The sequence below is a fragment of the Heterodontus francisci genome, chromosome 30 (genome assembly GCF_036365525.1).
Source record: "Heterodontus francisci isolate sHetFra1 chromosome 30, sHetFra1.hap1, whole genome shotgun sequence".
In the NCBI taxonomy this organism is placed as follows: domain Eukaryota; kingdom Metazoa; phylum Chordata; class Chondrichthyes; order Heterodontiformes; family Heterodontidae; genus Heterodontus; species Heterodontus francisci.
The window spans coordinates 26915271-26937723 of record NC_090400.1 but is presented as its reverse complement, the minus strand read 5'-3'; the positions used below and the strand labels follow the sequence as shown (position 1 = coordinate 26937723).

Genomic DNA, 22453 nt, shown 5'->3' with positions numbered 1-22453 from the left:
AAGGAAAACAAACCCAACTTTTCCAACCTAACCTTGTAACTAAAATCCCCGGTCCCATGGAGATGAAGTAAGGTGGGAGGAGGCTCATGTGGCGTATAAACACCGGCGCAGATCTGTTGGGCCAAAAGGCCTGGTTCATTGCAAAAAAATTCTATGTGTTAATTCAATCTTGTTCATTGTACATTTATGTTGCTTTTTCTTTTACATATAATACAAAACTTCACATTTATTAGTACTCAAATTGATTTGGTATTTTCTGTCTAGTTATATAACCAGTCTTAATCCTTCAGGAAATTATTAATTGTATACTCTGCCTGTACTGTTCTCTCTATTTTAGTTTCATCTCTAATGCTTCTCTGTATTTAGGACACTTATTTAGATAGGAAGTGACATGAGTCTAAGCATCAAGTTCTGTGGGACTCCACTCAGTACCTACCTTCAAGCAGACACTGACTCCTGCAGGCCTGCACTCCGTAATTCCCCCAAGATCGATACTGATCCCTGTGGGACCACTCAATACCTCCCCTGAGGCTGACACTGATAAGGGCTGTCACTATATATTTTCTCTGTAATATTCACAAAGAAGTGGAGAAGTTTTGTCAGGCAAGAACTTCCCTTTGTAACACCATGCTAACTGTGTCCTACTGAGTTACTGTGATACAGGTATGCTGCCAGCCTGTCCTTCAGAATAAATTCCATTATTTTAACTTCTAGTAGTGATAGACTGTAGTTCCCTCAATCAGTTTCTGAACCTATTGTCAGCAGAAAATGCAGAGTGCCAGTGATTCATTACATTATGCTTTCCCAGAGAATTTTAGTGGGCTTTTGCACTGTGACTTGTGGTAATTAGAAATCCATTTCAACACAGCACCCACTACAGGGGATCTTGGACCTGTGTGAACAGTGGTGTGAACAATGGTGTGACTCTCTCACCAGTCATTGATCTCACCAAAGCCTTTGACCTCGTCAGCAGACGTGGTCTCTTCAGACTACTAGAAAAGATTGGATGTCCACCAAAGCTACTAAGTATCATCACCTCATTCCATTACAATATGAAAGAAGGCACAATTCAACATGGTGGCTCCTCATCAGACCCCTTTCCTATCCTGAGTGGCGTGAAACAGGGCTGTGTTCTCGCACCCACACTTTTTGGGATTTTCTTCTCCCTGCTGCTTTCACATGCGTTCAAGTCCTCTGAAGAAGGAATTTTCCTCCACACAAGATCAGGGGGCGAGTTGTTCAACCTTGCCCGTCTAAGAGGAAAGTCCAAAGTACGGAAGGTCCTCATCAGGGAACTCCTCTTTGCTGACGATGCTGCTTTAACATCTCACACTGAAGAGTGCCTGCAGAGTCTCATCGACAGGTTTGCGGCTGCCTGCAATGAATTTGGCCTAACCATCAGCCTCAAGAAAACGAACATCATGGGGCAGGACGTCAGAAATGCTCCATCCGTCAATATTGGCGACCACGCTCTGGAAGTGGTTCAAGAGTTCACCTACCTAGGCTCAACTATCACCAGTAACCTGTCTCTAGATGCAGAAATCAACAAGTGCATGGGAAAGGCTTCCACTGCGATGTCCAGACTGGACAAGAGAGTGTGGGAAAATGGCGCACTGACACGGAACACAAAAGTCCGAGTGTATCAGGCCTGTGTCCTCAGTACCTTGCTCTATGGCAGCGAGGCCTGGACAACGTATGTCAGCCAAGAGCGACGTCTCAATTCATTCCATCTTCGCTGCCTCTGGAGAATACTTGGCATCAGGTGGCAGGACCGTATCTCCAACACAGAAGTCCTCGAGGCGGCCAACATCCCCAGCTTATACACACTACTGAGTCAGCGGCGCTTGAGATGGCTTGGCCTTGTGAGCCGCATGGAAGATGGCAGGATCCCCAAAGACACATTGTACAGCGAGCTCGCCACTGGTATCAGACCCACCAGCCATCCATGTCTCCGCTTTAAAGACGTCTGCAAACGTGACATGAAGTCCTGTGACATTGATCACAAGTCGTGGGAGTCAGTTGCCAGTGTTCGCCAGAGCTGGCGGGCAGCCATAAAAGCGGGGCTAAAGTGTGGCGAGTCGAAGAGAAAGAAGATACAGGTATGCTGCCAGCCTGTCCTTCAGACTAATTCCATTATTTTAACTTCTATTAGTGATAGACTGTAGTTCCCTCAATCAGTTTTTGAACGTATTGTCAGCAGAAAATGCAGAGTGCCAGTGATTCATTACATTACGCTTTCCCAAAGAATTTTAGTGGGCATTTGCACTGTGACTTGTGGTAATTAGAAATCCATTTCAACACAGCACCCACCACAGGGGATCTTGGACCTGTGTGAACAGTGGTGTGAACAATGGTGTGACTCTCTCACCAGTCAATTGAAGAATATTTACTATATTGTCACACACACCGGAAGTGCAATGATACAACAATCATGGACTAACTCTGAAGAGTTATGAAAAAACAGACTTTGTCTTTAAAAAATGAACCTTTATTTTAAAAGCTGAACAATGGTCCAGAATGGCCACTGAAGTAAAAGGGGATTGGCCTTTTGTGTATTCAAACTCTCTGACAAAGGCAAAGGACAAATCTTCAAAGCTGAAAGATGTCAAGGAACCCTATCCTAAAACATTCAAGAATTGAATGTCTTATTCTGAAACAAAGGAGGTGTGAAGTAGCCATGTCCTGGGCCATTGGCCAATCACCATGGGGAAGAGATGAGAACGTCGCCTTTCAGGAGGTGAGAAGTGACACAGTTTTACCTTAAAAAAAGACAGCCAGAGCGAGCGAGAGCAAAATCTAACAGCTTGCCTTTCCAGCATGCCAGAAAGCACATGCCCTGCTGAAAAAAATCCGACATCTACATTATACAGCTTTGACAGCTAGAAGTAACCCACCATCTTCAACAGAACCTTCAATCAACGGAGAAATCTATTCTCATCTCAGGCCTGCCTCCAGCTAGAACATGATTGTCATGAAATTTCAACAGGTTTATCATAACCTTTCACCCCACTGAAAGCCACCTTCTTCATTTCCCTCCTCTATCTGTTTCTTTGTGTGTGTGTGTGCACGCGTGCGCAAGTGGATGCACGAGTGGATATGATTGTGACAATTTTGGGATAATGCATATTGATCAATAAACAATTGATTTTCTGTTCTTTAAAACTTACAAGAAAACCTGTTGCTGTCTGTTTATATGAAAAATGAAACACCAAAGGGACTAAACTCTGATACAAATACACTTGCTGTGGTCAGGTGGGGAGTTCGATGGTGGGAACTACCCATGTCACACCATGTGGCCATAAAAAATAATAGCATAGTCAATTCAATGCCAAAAAATGTACAGCAAGCCAAATAAAGAAAGGGAAAGAAGGATGGAATTAAGAGAGAAAGAGGAGACACAAAAAAGTATTTAAAAATTAGTTTAATTTTCAATGTTTTAAAATCTCCAACAATAATTAAAATCTGAAGGAATGAAACTCCACACTTTTTCAGTGCCAGAGAGGTTATTTTGGGAGTAATCAAGATTTATCACAGTGTTTAAAATTCACTTACACTTGAATGGACAAGGCCTAATTTTTTCTGGTGGCTTTAGTGAGTGTCTATCACTTGAATAATACAACTTCGCACCCTTCCACCTATTTGAATGCCGAATCTCTCAGCGAGATAGGTGCAGCTTCTGGAGCAGCAGGGCAAATCAAACAGTAACTTCTTAATTCCTCCATTTAACTGCACATGTGCAGATGTCAGAAGTTTGCTGTCCATCACTCCTTGAAAACAGTGAGCATTGATCGCCTCACCATTATTCTTACCGCAAAATCTGGGCCATTGTATTCCAACCATTGGATATCAAGTCAATATTTGCTTCCGTGAAATGTTGTAGAAAATAATCAATTTATTGTATGTTTACCCTTCCTCTTCAATGACTCATTTCTTATGTTTCAGGGCTGATGTGTAATGCATCAGTCAGAATTCAAAATTCCTCCTTTTCCGGTCCTTTACCCTTAGGATGTTAAACTCAGAATAAAACATGCTTTGCTTTATTTCTCTCTTTATGCCACTCATGCCATCTTTTCCTGTTTTACAATTTTCCTATTTTGTTCTAATATTTATCCCCTCCTTTTTTCTTGTAGGTTTTGTATACATTAGGAGCAATTTAAACACCATGGAAACCAGACGGTACAGGAGTTAAATTCAAAGCAGTAGGCCCGCTGCCAACTCTCTGCTGTTGCTTTAGTACATGGCTGAGATGCCAGTTGACTCAGGTGGGAGTCCAATGAATACATTTTAATCAGAATCTTTTTATATTGATAGAACCTCACAGCCATTTTTACAGTCTGCTGGTGAAGTATCTTCCGTGAATACTCCACTCACTTGAACATGTCTATCAGGAGGTGGAGGCCCTCAAAGATAAGTGATAAATTGATTTTTTGTGGGACCAGGAGAAGCAGGAGTGCTCATCAAAAATAATCCAGGTGGCTGCTGCCCTTGGGCCCCCTCGCACACTCCTGCAATCGTGAACTCTCACCTCGCCTTCCCCACAAACCACACCCCGCCCCCCCCCCACCCCCACCCCCCGTCCACCCTGCTCCCGGTCTGACCTTACTGCCGACTACACGGCCTTCAGACTGCCTGATACTACATCGTGACTCCCATTCAGGGTGAACAGCTCGCCAGTTCTATTTAAATGAGCCCTAGAACTTGGAATAGACTGGATCTCCTGGGCTAACTGCTCAAATTGCTTCCTTCGTCCTATTTCAATTTTCTATTCATTCATTTATTAAAGCTCTTACCTATACAGCTAGGTGGTGTAGAGTTCTACTGTCCGTTACTCAGTCATTTTATCGTATCCCCTCCTGCCAGCTTGAATCCAGACTCACAGGTGTACCTGACCGAGGATTTACACATTGAGACATGGCCGTGAGCAACAACAGGGAGAGGACCGCAGTGGGTCACTGTAAAGGGAATGAGTAGACACTAATTAGGAGATATTACAGGGAATATTTGAGCAACTTTGGATATCAAGCCAAAGATTATGGAGATTAATATAAAGCTTGGTCAATGAGGTGAGTTTTAAGAAGCATCTTAAAGGCAATGAGGGAGATGAAGAGGCAGAGGGATTTAGGGAGGAAATTCCAGTGCACGAGGGCTAGATGGCAGAAAATATGAAAACATAGCTGCCAATGGTTGGGTGAAAGGAAGGGGCATGGACAAGAAGCTGAAGTCAGAGGAATGGAAAGTTCGGGGAAAGCGGCTAATAGAGGAGGTTACAGAAATAAGGAGGAGGGTCTTATACACAAGGATGAGAATTTTAAATTTGACACATTGAGGACCAAGAGCCAGTTTCAGCCAAGACACAGGTGATGGGAAAGTGGTACTTGGTGTGCGATTGTATATGAGCAGCAGGGTTTTCAGCATTTGAAGTTTATGGAAGGTGAAAGATCAGAGTATTATTTTGTTCATCGTCAAACATAGTGACTGAGCGTCGGCAACCTTCATGTATCAACAATCTATGATGCCATTATATACACCTTTACCTGAATTGTGAGTCTATGTATGGCATTTTCTACTAAAATGAATGCATGTGGATAAAATGGTATCACGTAGCCACATTTGTGATTAGTCAGTAATTTCTATTGGACTACACTAGTGTAAAGGGTCACAGATCTTATTCTGGACTGATGGCAGAGAAGTGTCAGAGGGATATGACGTTGTCCAGGGAAGAGTCACTCAACTTTCTCAAATGCTAACGGGGAGTGTGAGATTTGCCCTGTGACTAGAATTGCTCTTCGTGTCCCTTTTTAAGTCTTGGCTACCCTAAAACCAATTGCTATTGGATCTTTTCAATTACCTGGCAGTGATTCAGTGGCCACAGACAAGAAATTGTATCATGCTGCATCTGTGACAGGTGTTCTGTCTCAAAGTATTCAGATCCTCATCCGTTTTCACAGATATGTGAATAAACTGAAAATACAAATTCCAGGACTTTTGTGTGTTCACCAAGTTCTTGGCATCAAAGATCGTTGATACATGAAGATTGTCTAAGCTCAGTCACTATATTTGGCGATGAACAAAGTAATCCTATGGCCTAATTTCTGTTAGTGTATAAACGAGAAAGATTAAGGTCCAGAAACTGCAGGCGGCCTCCTCAGCCTACCAAAGAGCAAAGTGACACGACTAAAACACATAGAAAGAAATTGAATCCTGGTGTTATCACAGATTATCCTGGCCATGGAGATTTGAGTGAGAGCCTGACACTAGCTACTGGTAAAAACTCCTTTATTTTCCCACCAGAATCTAAAGGAAGAAAGAACTTGCATTTGTATAATTCCTTTCACAGCCTCACAGCACGCCACAGCAATGAAGAACGTTTAAAGTACAGTCACTGTTGTAATTTGGGAAACATCTCAGCTAATTTTGTGCACAGCAAGGTTCCACAAACAATAATGAGATAAATGATCAGATGTTTTGTCTTTAGTGATATTAGTTGAGGGATAAATATTGGCCAGGAAATAGAGAACTTCCATATCTCCTTCACATAGTTCTATGGGATCATTTACATCCACCTGAGGGGGCTATTTTAACATCATATCTGAAAGGTGGCACCTCTGATACTGCAGCACTCCTTCAAGTTGCACTGAGAGTAAATTATGTGTTTAGGTCTCTGGAGTGGGACTTGAACCCATGACACTTTAGCTCAGAGCTGAGAGTGCTGCCAGCGAGCCAAAGATGACACCTGGTAAACCAAAGGGGAAACTATCATTGTGAAGTCCCTGTCTCCATTTCTCAGGTTCTTGAACTGCTGTCCTATTATACAGGCCAATAAAGGGCCCATTTTCCTGCCTTCCACAAAGGGTTCGGAGATTCCCCTCATCCACACATCGATATTGTCTGGAGTTCCATACAAGTTGAGGAGTTTCTTTGCTAATTCCCAACTTTTGAGGACTGTAGAAAGTTCAATCAGGTGCTTGGGCTGTGAAAGGCCACAGAATTTCTGCCAAGCATTGTAACCTGTGAAATTCAGAGAGCAAAAAATAAAATACATCTGCCAGCTACTGTGTTAGTTGCACTAGATAAAAGTATGCAGTTTATTCTGTTGTCATTTAAAGATATCTTCTTTCTTTCCCTTTCCTTGTAGTCAATTCCTGCCTCCCTTTACACCCAGCTGCTACACACCATCCCCAAGAATGGTTGTGCTATATATTTGGTTCTTTATGCTGCCACTGTGTAGAGTCTAGCCAGAGAGGATTTTAGACTGTAGACATTGTCTAATGTTTAAACATTAATTTTTATTCCATAGTAACTATATGCACTTCACACTAGCCTGTGTGACTCCTTCAAAAGCCATGCTGTAACTGTTCTCGAGTCTCTCCCACATGATCTCTTACCTCATCTTTGTGGGCGCTAATCTTTACATTCTTTCAAGATTAACTACATCACTCCCCCACCCCCCAAGTCTTTTTACCAATATATATTTACAAACATTCTCCGTTTTATTTACATGCTACCCCATCTCCCCCCAAGTCTTTGACTTCATAGATTCATTCTATCACAACTCTCCCTGATCTTGTTGTTGTCAGATGTGGAAGATTAATAGTCTATGGCCCATGGAGGGCCCCCGACAGCAAATGCCACCCCTGTCCAACCACACACTCTCCTCAACATCCCATCTGTCTCCCCCCCCACCCCAACACACTTTTTCAGGGCCCCTGTCTGACCACCCACTCCCCTGCCCTTAACAACCTATCCACCTCTCACTGGGGCCAATCAGGCAGACCTCAGCGAACCCGCTCATACTTACCTTCAGTCCATGGCTCCATGGCTGCTCTTGGTCCGGTGAGTCCTCCAGTTCCAGCAGTAGCCTACACACCTATTGGTGCTGCTAGGACTGCTAAGCTGCTGACTCTTTGACTGGCCGGCAGTCCTTGGAGGCGGGATCCCTGACCCACCACAGTGCCAGGCAGTTAATTGCCCAAGCGGCCTGAAATGCAGCCGGGGTCCCCCAAATGGACAAGGCGGGGTTCCCCTTGACTTTTTGGCCTGCTGTTGGGACCCCACCAGCTGCATAAAATTCAGTTCATTGTTTCCAATCAGCAATGGGGTTAACCGGCTGTTCTCTGTGAGTGAAACTAATATTTTCCTGTCGGTTTCTTGATAATGTGACTAAATTGTTGGATTAAGTGACATTTTAACAATATGTTTTTCTGAGTAACACTCTACACTGTGTTTACTTTCCTCTTACCTGGGATTCCATGATCCCGGGAACGCTGCATATTCAAAGAACCCAGGTCCAGGGCTAAATGAGCAGTCAATTTAAACAGCTTCTCCCGCAATTCATCTGGCATCATCTTGTCCTGTGTCTGCAGTTTGGCCGGTCTACCCAATAATCCTCGCATGAGGGGATCGACTCCACCTAACACACACACACACACACACAAAAGCACACCCACACAATAAAACATGCTTTGTTAATCATTCCACTCTCTAACTTGAGTGACCAACATTTAAAGACCTCTACCCGAGCAACACAGAAATATCTGTGACAAAGATTATTACCCAACAAAAACAGCATTGTTTAGACGAGTCTCATAAAGATTGTTTGGTAAAACAGATAGGCCCTGATTTTCTAAAGGGATTCTCCCATTTTTCTGCCATAACTTCAGTGGAAATACTACAAAAATTGAATAAATGGCCGCTTTTAGCCAGCCACACTATTTTTCCAGAAGATTCACCAATCTTCCACTGTGTATGGAAATTCTGGGTGATGCAGTTCAATATAATACTTTGAAGGGAATAAGAAAGTATAATATAGCTGAAAATAGAGACATTTTTTTGAAGCTTTTCATCTTGCACTCATCAGGACAACTCGCAATTCTCTTCTCATACAGTATAAATTTGTTGTTTCCCTTACATTGGTATTCTTTCAAATTGTCCTGATGAGTGCAAGATGAAAAGCTTCGACAAAATGTCTCTATTTTCAGCAATACTCAAGTTCTACCAAACTATCAAATGACTATAAAGTATAATATGATAGTTTGAAGGGTATAGGAGAGAATATAGAAATTTAGATGTGTGTTTGAAACTACATACAGTAAGGCTGCTTGAAGGATATAAGAAAGAGCATAGTATGGTATGAAAGCAAAAATATTGTGGATGCTGGAAATCTGAAATAAAAACAGAAAATGCCAGAAATGTTAACTCTCTCTCTCCACAGATGCCGCCTGACCTGCTGAGTATTTCCAACATTTTCTCCTTTCAGTATAGTACTGTAATTTGATCTTTGTTTCTGTATATTCCTCCATTCCTACGCTGTACCTCTGTCAGCTTTATGAAGCTGCCAAACTGCAATTTTAAAGAGTGTTCTGCTGTTTGTGGGAAAAATATAGGATGGCAATCTCCCAGAGGAGAGCTGCATTCAAGTGAAGCATGGGTTGGAACTGCAATGCCAATTCTCCAACCATTCCTGTACTTGAATACTACTCCTCCATGATGATGGGGGGCCATGAATTTATTTCTGTATGCAATTATGGAAAGAGAAAACTTGACCGAGGTTCTCAGATTCTGCTGCAATGAGTAATGTTATGGGTCAAAATTGGTCAGTGCAGAGAACTGGGACCAAAACATGAAACCACCAGAAATTAAAAGTGGATTCTAGCCCTAGATGGGAAATATTAAAATGAACACTAATTACCATTACATGATTGGCTGAATTAGCTGATATCATATACATTAATGACCTTGAATCCTGCCAGCATTGAACATTGTTCCTTTATAGTTATTAAATGCCCATTAAATGGCACTGCACTGTCTGCTAAAATGGCACTGACTATGGTGAAAATACAACATGAAAGCAGTGGGAAGTTAATTTTCTTCTCCATCAACTTTAATGGTTCCATCCATCGTTTATCAAATGAAATCACTGAAGTCAATGGAACGGAAAACTGGAAGAGGACCATTTGGGCAGCCGATCTGAGTATAGACAATTTTACCTTATTGCCAAAAGTTAAAACTAGCCCTTAATGAGTTTGTGTTGCGGGGAAAACGAGTATCTGGCCCTGCCCCACCCACCATTACCTGCACAAATAACACAAGCACACAGCAGGCATATTGAAGGCAGCAGCTGAGGAAATCAGATTCAGCAAAACGCAAATGAAAGGCAATGGAAATTCCACCGCCAGGGACTTGAGTTAAAATCATCTCGTACAAATAGAAGCAAATGGGCATAAAACATAAAATGCTGGAAACATTCAGCAGGTCTGGCAGCATCTGTGGAGAGAGAAACAGAGTTAACATTTCAGGTCTGTGCAGAGCTTTTATTTCAGATTTCCAGCATCCACACTATTTTGCTTTTGCATTATAAGCAATAGGGCAACCTGAACTGCTGACATCCCAAGGGCTCTGTTCTGTGTTACATGAGTGCTTCTGTTTTTCTATGTAAAATATGTTTTAAGATTTCTGGAGATTGGTGAACTTTGTGGGTGTTTTTCTCAAAAGGAAGGTCAACAAGTTTTTACTGGAAGGCACATAATTTCAAGTAAACACATCAGAGGTTTGTTTGACCTGAAGAGCTATTTGCCTATTGGCAAGTCAGGATTTATGATTGTCTTAGGACTTGCCTCTGGAAAGGTTTTTTCTTTCATTTTGAACTGTTAAAAAAAGCCAGCTGGTTTGGCTAAAAACAAGCAGTTGGAGTTTGATTATTGACCTGCCAGGAGAACAGAAAATCCAGCCGGCCCTCTCTTGAAAAGTAAATTCTGCATCAAGTTGTACTGTCGCCTCCTGTATTCGAAGACATCTTGAATGTTTGCTGAAACCTTGCAACTTTGAAAGAATTTTGCATCGAATTGAAACGTTAGTTGCTGCATACCTGATAAGACCTATGTGAAGCTGCATTTCTTGAAAGCCTACCCAGACTGTTCATCAACATTGCTAGGAAAGATTCCTAGTGGCAGCCACCTATTCGCCTTTGGGACACCTCGCCAAACAAAGGGCTTTCATACCTTCTTTGAAGCATAAGTGTTTTTTTTTATTCTTTCTATTTCTTTGTAACAGCTGTAAACAAAAATCCTTTTTTCCCCTGGTTAACTGGTTATGTATATGAATACATGTGTGAGGGCTAGGATAAAATAAGGGGCTTTAATATTTCCATTTGTGCATATGTTCTACTTCATTAATGGTTAAGACTTGGTTTATAATGAACGGATAATTTAGTTGTTTATTAAAGAAACCTGGTTGGTGTGCTTTATTCTGGGGACAAATAGAGTATCTGATTGACTGTTTCAGTAAGTGGGAAAATTTAAATCCATGTTGTGACCTGTGGAGATGTGTGACTGAATTAACAGTGCACTCCTCCTGCCTCGGTCATAACATCTGCATTGTTTAAACTGAAACCCTGAGGATGTTGCTTTATGTTATCATTTATCAAATGGAATCATTTACTCCAGATTCGCTTTATTTTAAAAAACCAGGGGGGACTACAGACAAGTCACCAATCTGAGATCCACGGTGTTGTCTTTGTGGGGTAATTGGTGCCCTGTCTGATCATAGTGTTACTGCAGGGAACGGAGTATTTAGCTATATATCACACACCTCATTCATTCGGCGCTAGAATCTGGTTACGGCGATCACCACACTAATTGCCCATTAATGAAGTCCAACTCTGTTTTCAGTATCAGTATAATGTCTCATGCTGAGTATACTGCAGTAATATTAAAGCGTGTTACTGACCTTCCCTGATCAGTCTCCAGGGAGTGAAGAAAGTCTGGTGCAGGTCAAGGCTTTTGAATTCAGGGTGTTCCTGGTAGTTTTCATCAAGACGAAACAGAGTTGGCTGAATGGTGAGATGTCCAAAACGGAAAGCTGCTGTTGAGAAAACATTGGCAATACTGGGATCCACAAATTCATCGTAGTCTTCGTAAGCTGGGAGAAATTTTGCCGTTGCCTCCTTCACGATTACCAGGGGAACATAGTCTCTGTGGTTTATTATCTACAGCAGAGAGAAAAGTCACCATTCAGTGCAATTTGGTCAAAAACAATAAACTCGAAAGGAATCAGTAAGTGTTGTGTTAGAAAGAGATCTGTTCACCTCTGTGCATTGGATACAGGTCTGACACAGACAGAGGGATTCAAGGTTTCTGCCACAAGGTTTGGGAGTGAGTGTGACAGAAAATTGTCCTTTCACCATGGAACCTGGGCTAGTAATGGGAGTTCAGAAAGTAATAATCAGGTACAGAAGCTGCAATTTGTATGTTCTCTCCATTCCTGCCCCTGTGAGTGGGCCTCATGTCGGCCAAACATTTACCTCAGCAAGAAGGAATCTCCTGAATATTTAAGGTCATCTGATCCCAGAAAAGGTGCAGCCCACTGTCTGACCCCAGAACAGAGGCACCGCATAGTCTGACCCTAGAACAGAGGCAAACCATCGTCTGACCCCAGAACAGGGGCACCGCATTGTCTGACCCCAGAACAGGGGCAGCAGACTGTCTGACCCCAACATAGGGGCACCACATTGTCTGACCCCAGAACAGGGGCATCCCACCATCTGACCGCAGAACAGGGGCACCGCATCGTCTGACCTCAGAACAGGGGCATCCCACCATCTGACCCCAGAACAGGGGCACCGCATTGTCTGACCCCAACACAGGGACACCACACTGTGTCTCCCTTGGAGTAGGGGCATCCCAATTTCTAACCCCACATCACCACTGCCACTGGAAGTACTTTGGCCATATAACATATTGTTCAGGTGCAGTCATCTGGGTCAGAATGGGACGATATTAAAAAAATATTGAAACACAAGACAGTATTAATATCAACAATTGCAATGTGAATAGAAACAAGGAAAACAGATCAAAATAACTGGAAAAGTAAGTCTGCCAAGCCACAAACTCAACTGAAGATGACCCATACCTGTTCTTATATATTTTACCAATGACATTTTCTTCCTACCTGTTGAAAAGCTCCCGTGATTTTCCTCGACTCCTGGAAGATCGTATCTCCACTCCAATGTGGGTTAAGTCTTTTCAGCTCCCTTGCTAAACGATTGTGTTCCCGTAGAAATATTGTATGGAATGATAACTGCCCCAGCTGCTCGTTCACACGTACATCACCTGTGAGAAGACAATTAGTGTCAAGTTTACAAGGGTTACTTTTACAATTTTAATGAAAGAGTGCAAACACACACAAAAGAAATATCAACTAGAACAAAGCACCTGCTCATGGATTAAATGATACATTATGATTGGGGCGGGAAGGGGACTTCAGTAGCTTCACAAAGCACGAAGATGAAGCTATGGGTGGATTATGGATTCCATCTGTACAACAAGACTGCCACACAATGAGTGGAGTGTTCGTAGTGTATGCTTCACCATTGGTACCTCAAAATTGCATCAGGGTTCTACAACTGGCATTGCACCAATTAGCATATTACAAATAGGCACCCACTTGAAACAGGCAGTTGCCTGGATCAGGGTTTGGCAATGTGTCCGTAAAAGATTTTGAGATCCGTGACTGGTAATTTCAGGAATGAGGAATTTCCCATTGACTTCTTCTTTCCAGACCAGCCCAACTTAAAAAAAAATTCACATCCATCAGTATCACAGCTGACAGGACCGGGAACAGCAGTTTCTGAACTCAGGACAAATTTCGTTTTTTTTGGTGGGTTCCAATTTTTTTTAAAAAAGCTCGCCGCAAACCACAAACTTGGCCTGAGTTCAGAAGCTGCTGTTCCTCCTCCTGTCAGCTGTGAAACTGATGGCTGTGAATTTTTTAAACAAACTGACCAATCACAAAGCTGCTCTGGGGTAAGTTCCTGCTCTCTGCAACATTCAGAGAGAGATGGGGAGACAGGGGAGGGAGAGGGAGAGGCAGAGAGAGGGAGTGAGAGGTAGAGGGAGAGAGAGAGAGAGGATGAGAGAAAGAGAGGGAGAGAGGTGGGAGAGTGAGGAGAGGGTGAGGGAGCGAGAGAGAGGGGGAGGGGGAGAAGGAGAGAGAGGAAGGAGAGGGAGGGAGAGGGAGGAAGACAGTGAGGGAGAGAGAGTGAGGGAAAAAGAGGGAGAGAGAGGGAGGGCAAGTGAGAGAGAGAGAGAGAGAGAGGCAGATAGAGGGAGATGGAGGGAGAAGAAGAGAGATGGAGATGGAGGGAGAGGGGGAGAGAGGAGAGGGTGGGAGGGAGGGATAGAGAGAGGAAGGGAGAGAGGGAGGGAGACAGAGAGAGGGAGGGAGGGAGAGAGAGAGGGGGAGAGAGAGAGGGGGAGAGAGAGAGAGAGGTGGGCGAGAGAGAGGGGGGAGAGAGAGGGAAGCAGAGAGAGAGGGGGAAAGAGAGAGGGGGGGAGAGAGGGAGAGGGGGAAAGAGGTGAGGGAGAGAGTGTGCAAGAGGGGAGAGAGAGAGGGGATGGAGAGTGGAAGGGGAGAGAGAGAGAGAGGGAGGGGAGAGAGAGGGAGACGGGGAAGATGGATATACACTGAGGGAGGAGACAGGGGTGAAAGAGAGGAGAGAGATGGAGACGGGGGAGAGAGATGGACACAGAGAGGGAGAGAGTGCATGAGATGGGAGAGAAAGAGATCAGGATCACACCTGACAGATGAACATCTATCCAGATTCTCTGCATCACTACATCAAGCATGTGGGCAGACAATGACTACTTATGCAAGCAAAAACAATGCTAGGTATCTCACTAAATATGGAGAAATGCGTTTTAAATTGGCCTGTGTTTTGATGGCATGAGGTTGGCTATACACTTTATATACAGATTAATCAACCCCATGTTCGCGGCTGAGTCAATAATTTTGTCAAATGTCCGTGGTGCAACATTTTGGTGCCTATCCCTGGCTTGAACTGCCCGACTGAAGGCAGTGAAGAAAATGGCAGTGGCTGTACGGCTAACAGGAACAGGCAGTAATGATGTATTGCCATTTTTGACTGGCTATTGGTCTGTTCTCACTGGATGGCCATTTTCCATACTCCTTTATTTTAATTGGTGTAAAAAATTGTTTATCTAATAATTCAATTATTCTGTCTCCAGATGTCATCTAAACCCTTACATGATCAATTCCTATATGATAGCTCCAAACACCTTTCAATATAAATTCTGGCAATGTGTGTTAAACAATTGCAAGGGCACAGCATGTGAAAGAAATGCCCTGTATGAAGGTGGCATGTGACTGGATTTCTTGATCCAGCCAGTACTCACCAGCTATAAAACATGGAGTTGAATTTTGACCAGTGAAACAGCCTTCCTCCATTCTTCCACAAAGGTTGCTTGAAATGGTGCTAAATGGTAAATATTCTAGTCCATTGTCAGAGAATTCCTCATTGACAGCCAACAGGTCATGCTCATTGGTGAGGTTTCTGAGTTTGTTGGCCAGACACTCTGTGCTGCCATAGACTTCATTAACATCAAGGAAAGAGGTCAGGGTGTTGATCTGCTGACGAGTGTTAACATCTCTGAACAATGAGCCCAGCTCACCGCTTCTACACGATCAGAAGAAAGGCATACACGTGTTAGTGTACTTGATCCTCGTATCATGTGGAGATATCTGTCAGTAAAGATCCAGAACACTTATAGAACAAACAGTGATAGTAAGTGGAAGAAGCTCTCTCTGGAGCAGGGATAGACACCACTAATGTCCGGTGGGGCCTTCTCGACGTCGGGGTTGAGGCGGGCCTCTCCTGGCAGAACTTTACAGGCCCCCTGCCAGGACCCCTGACATTGAGGGGCTCATAAAATTCAGCCCTACTAGTCGTCATTTTCCTGAATACTTTATCAGTCAGATGGAACACTTGGTTCTTCAATATTCTCCATATTCCACTTTATTTAATATTTCAGGTAACAAAGGAGCCTATTATTATTATTATTACTCTCCAGATCCATCATGAGTAAAGACTTTAGCTCAAACTGGGTCAGGGAGCTTTGCATAGTTGAGAGTTTAAGGTGGACCTCTCGGAAAAACATTATTTATCAGGTAAAATGTTCCTAATTTCTCAGCTGAGCCGATGCAGAAAGTATAGGTCAAGGCTGCAAAGAAGGGAAAAGGACACATGTTATACAGAGAACTTCAGGAGAAGAATGTAGGTCTCACCTTAATTGGGAAACGAGGATTTCTCTGAACACAAGTTGTTTCACAGTTAATGCCATCATTGAAGGTTTGGATGCTGCCAGACACAGGACTTAATCATAGACACAGTGCTTCATCCTATCTGACTGTGCTGGATTTAACTTTAGGTAAAAGGACAATGTACTAATGCACCTCACTGCCTGTCCCCAGTGTAGTATAAGAGTCTGAAAGGGTTAATGTGGAGAATGTGTAAAGAATACCTTCTATGATGATGTAAGAGATCAGATGTGAGAGAGATTTGAAGATAGATGCAGTGTGGCTTTGGAGGGGTCACACAGACTGGTGTGAAGCTATACATAGTTATAATGGGCAGTTATAGGGAAGTAGTGACACCTAAGTTACAGGATAAAGGTAGCTGGGTGACCGTCAGGGGAGGGAAAGGGAAAGGGAATAGGCGCACAGTGCAGGGATCCCCTGTGGCTGTTCCCCTCAATAATAAGTATACCGTTTTGGATACGGTTGGGGGGGACGACCTACCAGGGGAAAGCCACAGCAGCCAGGTCTCTGGCACTGAGCCTGGCTTTGTGGCTCAGAAGGGAAGGGGGTAGAATAGGAGAGCGATAGTGACAGGAGATTCAGTGGTTAGAGGAACAGACAGGAGATTCTGTGGTCGCGAACGAGACTCCCGGATAGTATGTTGCCTCCCGGGTGCCAGGGCCAGGGATGTCTCCGATCGAGTCTACAGGATTCTTAAGGGGGAGGGGGAGCAGCCAGAAGTCGTGGTACACATCGGTACCAATGACATAGCTAGGAAAAGGGATGAGGACCTGAAAAGTGAACATAGGGAGTTAGGGTGGAAGCTAAAAGGCAGGACGAGCAGAGTAGTAATCTCAGGATTGATACCGGTGCCAGGTGCTAGTGAGGGTAGAAACAGAGAGCGAGTGAGGGTAGAAACAGAGAGCGAGTGCAGCTGAACACGTGGCTACAGAGCTGGTGTAGCAGGGAGGGCTTCAGATATGTGGATCATTGGGATACCTTCTGGGGAAGGTGGGACCTGTACAAGAAGGACAGGTTGCATCTGAACTGGAGGGGCACCAATATCCTGGGCGGGAGGTTTGCTAGAGCTCTTCGGGAGGGTTTAAACTAGTTTGGCAGGGGGATGGGAACCGGAGATACGGATCAGTGGATGGGGTAGCTGTTGAACAGGCAGATACCGAGTGCAGAGAGTCTGTGAGGAAGGTTAGACAGTTGACAGGGCAAAGTTGCAGCCAGTATGATGGGTTGAAGTGTGTCTATTTTAACGCAAAAAGTGTCAGGACTAAGGGTGATGAACTTAGAGCATGGATCAGGACTTGGAGCTATGATGTTGTGGCCATTACGGAGACGGGGATATCACAGGGGCAGGAATGGATATTGGATGTTTCGGGGTTTAGATGTTTCAAAAGGAATAGGGAGGGAGGTAAAAGAGGTGGGGGAGTGGCATTGCTAATCAGGGATAGTATCACAGCTGCAGAAAGGGAGGTCGTCGAGGAGGGTTTGTCTACTGAGTCAGTATGGGTGGAAGTCAGAAACAGGAAAGGAGCAGTCACTTTATTGGGAATTTTCTATAGACCCCCCAAGAGCAACAGAGACACGGAGGAACAGATTGGGAGGCAGATTTTGGAAAGGTGCAGAAGTAACAGGGTTGTTGTCATGGGTGACTTCAACTTCCCTAATATTGATTGGAACCTCCTTAGTGCAAATAGGTTGGATGGAGCAGATTATGTCAGGTGTGTCCAGGAAGGTTTCCTGACTCAATATGTAGCTAGGCCGACTAGAGGGGAGGCTATGTTGGATTTGGTGCTTGGCAACGAACCAGGCCAGGTGGCAGATCTCTCGGTGGGAGAGCATTTCGGTGCTAGTGATCACAACTACCTGACCTTTACTATAGTCATGGAGAGGGACAGGAGCAGACAGGATGGGAAAATATTTAATTGGGGGAGGGGGAATTACAATGCTATTAGGCAGGAACTGGGGAGCATAAATTGGGAACAGATGTTCTCAGGGAAATGCACGACAGAAATGTGGAGGTTGTTTCGGGAGCACTTGCTGCGACTGCTGGATAGATTTGTCCCGATGTGGCAAGGAAGGGTTGGTAGGGTGAAGAAACCTTGGATGACAAGAGATGTGGAACAGCTGGTCAAGAGGAAGAAGGAAGATTACTTAAGGTTGAGGGAGCAAGGATCAGAAAGGGCTCTAGAGGGTTACAAGGTAGCCAGGAAGGAACTGAAGAATGGACTTCGGAGAGCTAGAAGGGGACATGAAAAAGTCTTGGCGGGTAGGATTAAGGAAAATCCCAAGGCGTTCTACACTTATGTGAGGAACAAGAGGATGGCCAGAGTGGGTGTAGGGCTGATCAGGGATAGTGGAGGGAACTTGTGCCTGGAGTCGGAGGAGGTAGGGGAGGTCCTTAATGAATACTTTGCTTCAGTATTCACTAGTGAGAGGGACCTTGTCGTTTGTGAGGACAACGTGAAACAGGCTGATATGCTCGAACAGGTTGATGTTAAGAAGGAGGATGTGCTGGAAATTTTGAAAGACATGAGGATAGATAAGTCCCCGGGGCCAGATGGGATATACCCACGGTTATTACGGGAAGCGAGGGAAGAGATTGCTGCGCCTTTGGCGATGATCTTTGCGTCCTCACTGTCCACTGGAGTAGTACCAGATGATTGGAAGGTGGCAAATGTTATTCCCTTGTTCAAGAAAGGGAGTAGGGATAACCCTGGGAATTACAGACCAGTCAGTCTTACGTCGGTGGTGGGCAAATTATTGGAGAGGATTCTGAGAGACAGGATTTATGATTATTTGGAAAAGCATAGTTTGATTAGAGATAGTCAGCATGGCTTTGTGAGGGGCAGGTCATGCCTCACAAGCCTTATTGAATTCTTTGAGGATGTGACAAAACACATTGATGAAGGAAGAGCAGTGGATGTGGTGTATATGGATTTTAGCAAGGCGTTTGATAAGGTTCCCCATGGTAGGCTCATTCAGAAAGTAAGGAGGCATGGGATACAGGGAAATTTGGCTGTCTGGATACAGAATTGGCTGCCCCATAGAAGACAGAGGGTGGTAGTAGATGGAAAGTATTCAGCCTGAAGCTCGGTGACCAGTGGTGTTCCGCAGGGATCTGTTCTGGGACCTCTGCTCTTTGTGATTTTTATAAATGACTTGGATGAAGAAGTGGAAGGCTGGGTTAGTAAGTTTGCCGATGACACAAAGGTTGCAGGAGTTGTGGATAGTGTGGAGGGCTGTTGTAGGTTGCAACGGGACATTGACAGGATGCAGAGCTGGGCTGAGAAATGGCAGATGGAGTTCAACCTGGAAAAGTGTGAAGTGATTCATTTTGGAAGTGATTCGAATTTGAATGCAGAATACAGGCTTAAAGACAGGATTCTTGGCAGTGTGGAGGAACAGAGGGATCTTGGGGTCCATGTCCATAGATCCCTCAAAGTTGCCACCCAACACCCAACGACCCAATAGGGTCGTTAAGAAGGCGTATGGGGTGTTGGCTTTCATTAACAGGGGGATTGAGTTTTAGAGCCGCGAGGTTATGCTGCAGCTCTATAAAGCCCTGGTTAGACTACACTTGGAAGATTGTGTTCAGTTCTGATCGCCTCATTATAGGAAGGATGTGGAAGCTTTAGAGAGGGTGCAGAGGAGATTTACCAGGATGCTGCCTGGACTGGAGGGCATGTCTTATGAAGAAAGGTTGAGGGAGCTAGGGCTTTTCTCATTGGAGCGAAGAAGGATGAGAGGTGACTTGATAGAGGTGTACAAGATGATGAGAGGCATAGATAGAGTGGATAGCCAGAGAATTTTTCCCAGGGCGGAAAGGGCTGTCACCAGGGGGCATAATTTTAAGGTGATTGGAGGAAGGTTTCGGGGAGATGTCAGAGGTATGTTCTTTACACAGAGAGTGGTGGGTGCGTGGAATGCACTGCCAGCGGTGGTAGTAGAAGCAGATACATTAGGGACATTTAAGCGACTCTTGGATAGGTACATGGATGATAGTAGAATGAAGGGTATGTAGGTATTTTGATCTTGGAGTAGGTTAAATGGTCGGCACAACATCGTGGGCCGTAAGGGTCTGTACTGTGCTGTACTGTTCTATGTTCTATGTTCTAATGTAATAAAGGTTAATTCTCTAAGTACTCAAGATGAAAGAATCTCTCTAAGCTAGACTAACTAAGGTGGCAGCGTACCAAACAAGCGTACAATACCCAGTATCAAAGGGTTCAGTACAGTTGACAGTAATCAGAAACCTCTTTTCTCAAGATGACAGTGAATCTGATTTGTTTCTGTCTGATGTGTGAACAGTTACCAGTGGCAGATGGAATCCAGATACTAATCTGTTTGGAGTCCAGCCCAGTGGGAGTGAGATTCCATCCTCATAGCGAGCTGGGGGCCATCGGGTGAATGCTATGTTAGACGCCCCCAGGTGAGGCGTCCTCCTGGAAATCAGGAAAACAAAAAATTGATTTATCTTACCCCAATGCACCCGATCCAAAAATCTTACTCAGTCTGAATAAAACTCCAAAAAGTTGCATCTCTATAAGTGCAGGACTAACAGCAACATTTGAATTCAGGTTCATAAAGTTTACTTGTCAAAATAAAGTTTGGCTAAAGGACCCTAATAAGCAAAGATTTGCACAGAAGTTTTGGATTACAAATTAATGACAAGAACATGCTTACTGCTAAAGCTATTTAGGCAAATGTATTCATCTTGTTTTTGCAAACACGTCAATCTTGCTAATTCATGGTTGGCAGATAAGATTGCTTGAAGTAACATTTAATCTTGATAAAATACAAATAGGGATGTTTTGGCACTATGCTTTAGAAGTTAAGACCATTGTTTGTGTGGAGAGTAAACACCAACATCACCAGTTGGACCAATACCCTGTTTCCATGTTGTAATATCTATGTAATTCTAAGTTGGTTCAATAGTTTGAACAGTAAAAATTGGAGATGACAAGGGCAGTCAAAGATACCCGAGAGAGAAAGAAGCCAGTAAATGCCAGTACTAACTAAATTTCCAGATAAAATTCAAAGATTCAACCAACAATTGTGATAGCTTAAAGAAGTCTTCGTCTTTGGCCTCCTTGTCTCAAGAGACAATGGGTAAGCGCCTGGAGGTGGTCACTGGTTTGTGAAGCAGTGCCTGGAGTGGCTATAAAGGCCAATTCTAGAGTGACAGACTCTTCCACAGGCGCTGCAGATAAAATTGGTTGTCGGGGCTGTTACACAGTTGGCTCTCTCCTTGCGCTTCTGTCTTCTTTCCTGCCAACAACCAAGTCTCTTCGACTTGCCACTCGTTAGCTCCGCCTATATGGCTGTCCGCCAGCTCTGGCAATCACTGGCAACTGACTCCCATGACTTGTGGTCAATGTCACAGGACTTCATGTTGCGTTTGCAGACGTATTTAAAGCGGAGACATGGATAGCCGGTGGGTCTGATACCAGTGACGAGCTTGCTGTACAATGCGTCCTTTGGGGATCCTGCCATCTTCCATGCGGCTCACATGACCAAGCCATCTCAAGCGCCACTGGCTCAGTAGGGTGTATATGCTGGGGATGTTGGCCGCCTCGAGGACTTCTGCACTGGAAACACCTGATGCCAAGGATTTTCCTGAGGCAGTGAAGATGGAATGAGTTGAGACGTCGCTCTTGGCGAACATACGTTGTCCAGGCCTCGCTGCCATACAGAAAGGTACTGAGGACACAGGCTTGAAACACTCGGACTTTTGTGTTCCGTGTCAGTGCGCCATTTTCCCACACCATCTTGGCCAGTTTGGACATAGCAGCGGAAGCCTTTCCCATGCGCTTACTGATTTTTGCATCGAGAGACAGGTTACTGGCAATAGTTGAACCTAGGTAGGTGAACTCTTGAACCACTTCCAGAGCGTGGTCGCCGATGTCGATGGATGGAGCATTTCTGATGTCCTGTCCCACGATGTTTGTTTTCTTGAGGCTAATGGTTAGGCCAAATTCGTTGCAGGCAGCCGCAATCCTGTCGATAAGTCTCTACAGACACTCTTCTGTGTGGGATGTTAATGCAGCATCATCAGCAAAGAGGAGTTCCCTGATGAGGACTTTGCGTACTTTGGTCTTCGCTCTAAGATGGGCAAGGTTGAACAATCTGCCATCTGATCTTGTGTGGAGGAAAGTTCGTTCTTCTGAAGACTTGAACGCATGTGAGAGCAGCAGTGAGAAGATCCCAAACAGTATAGGTGTGAGAACACAGCCCTGTTTCATGCCACTCAGGATAGAAAAGCGGTCTGATGAGGCACTGCTATGCTGAATTGTGCCTTTCATATTGTCATGGAATGAGGTGATGATACTTAGTAGCTTTGGTGGACATC

The 22453-nt window shown here is 44.3% G+C and overlaps 1 pseudogene; it reads right to left on the bottom strand.

Moving 5' to 3' along the window:
• LOC137346433 (myeloperoxidase-like) overlaps nt 1–22453 on the bottom strand; it is a 52779-nt pseudogene that overhangs the window by 5107 nt on the left and 25219 nt on the right.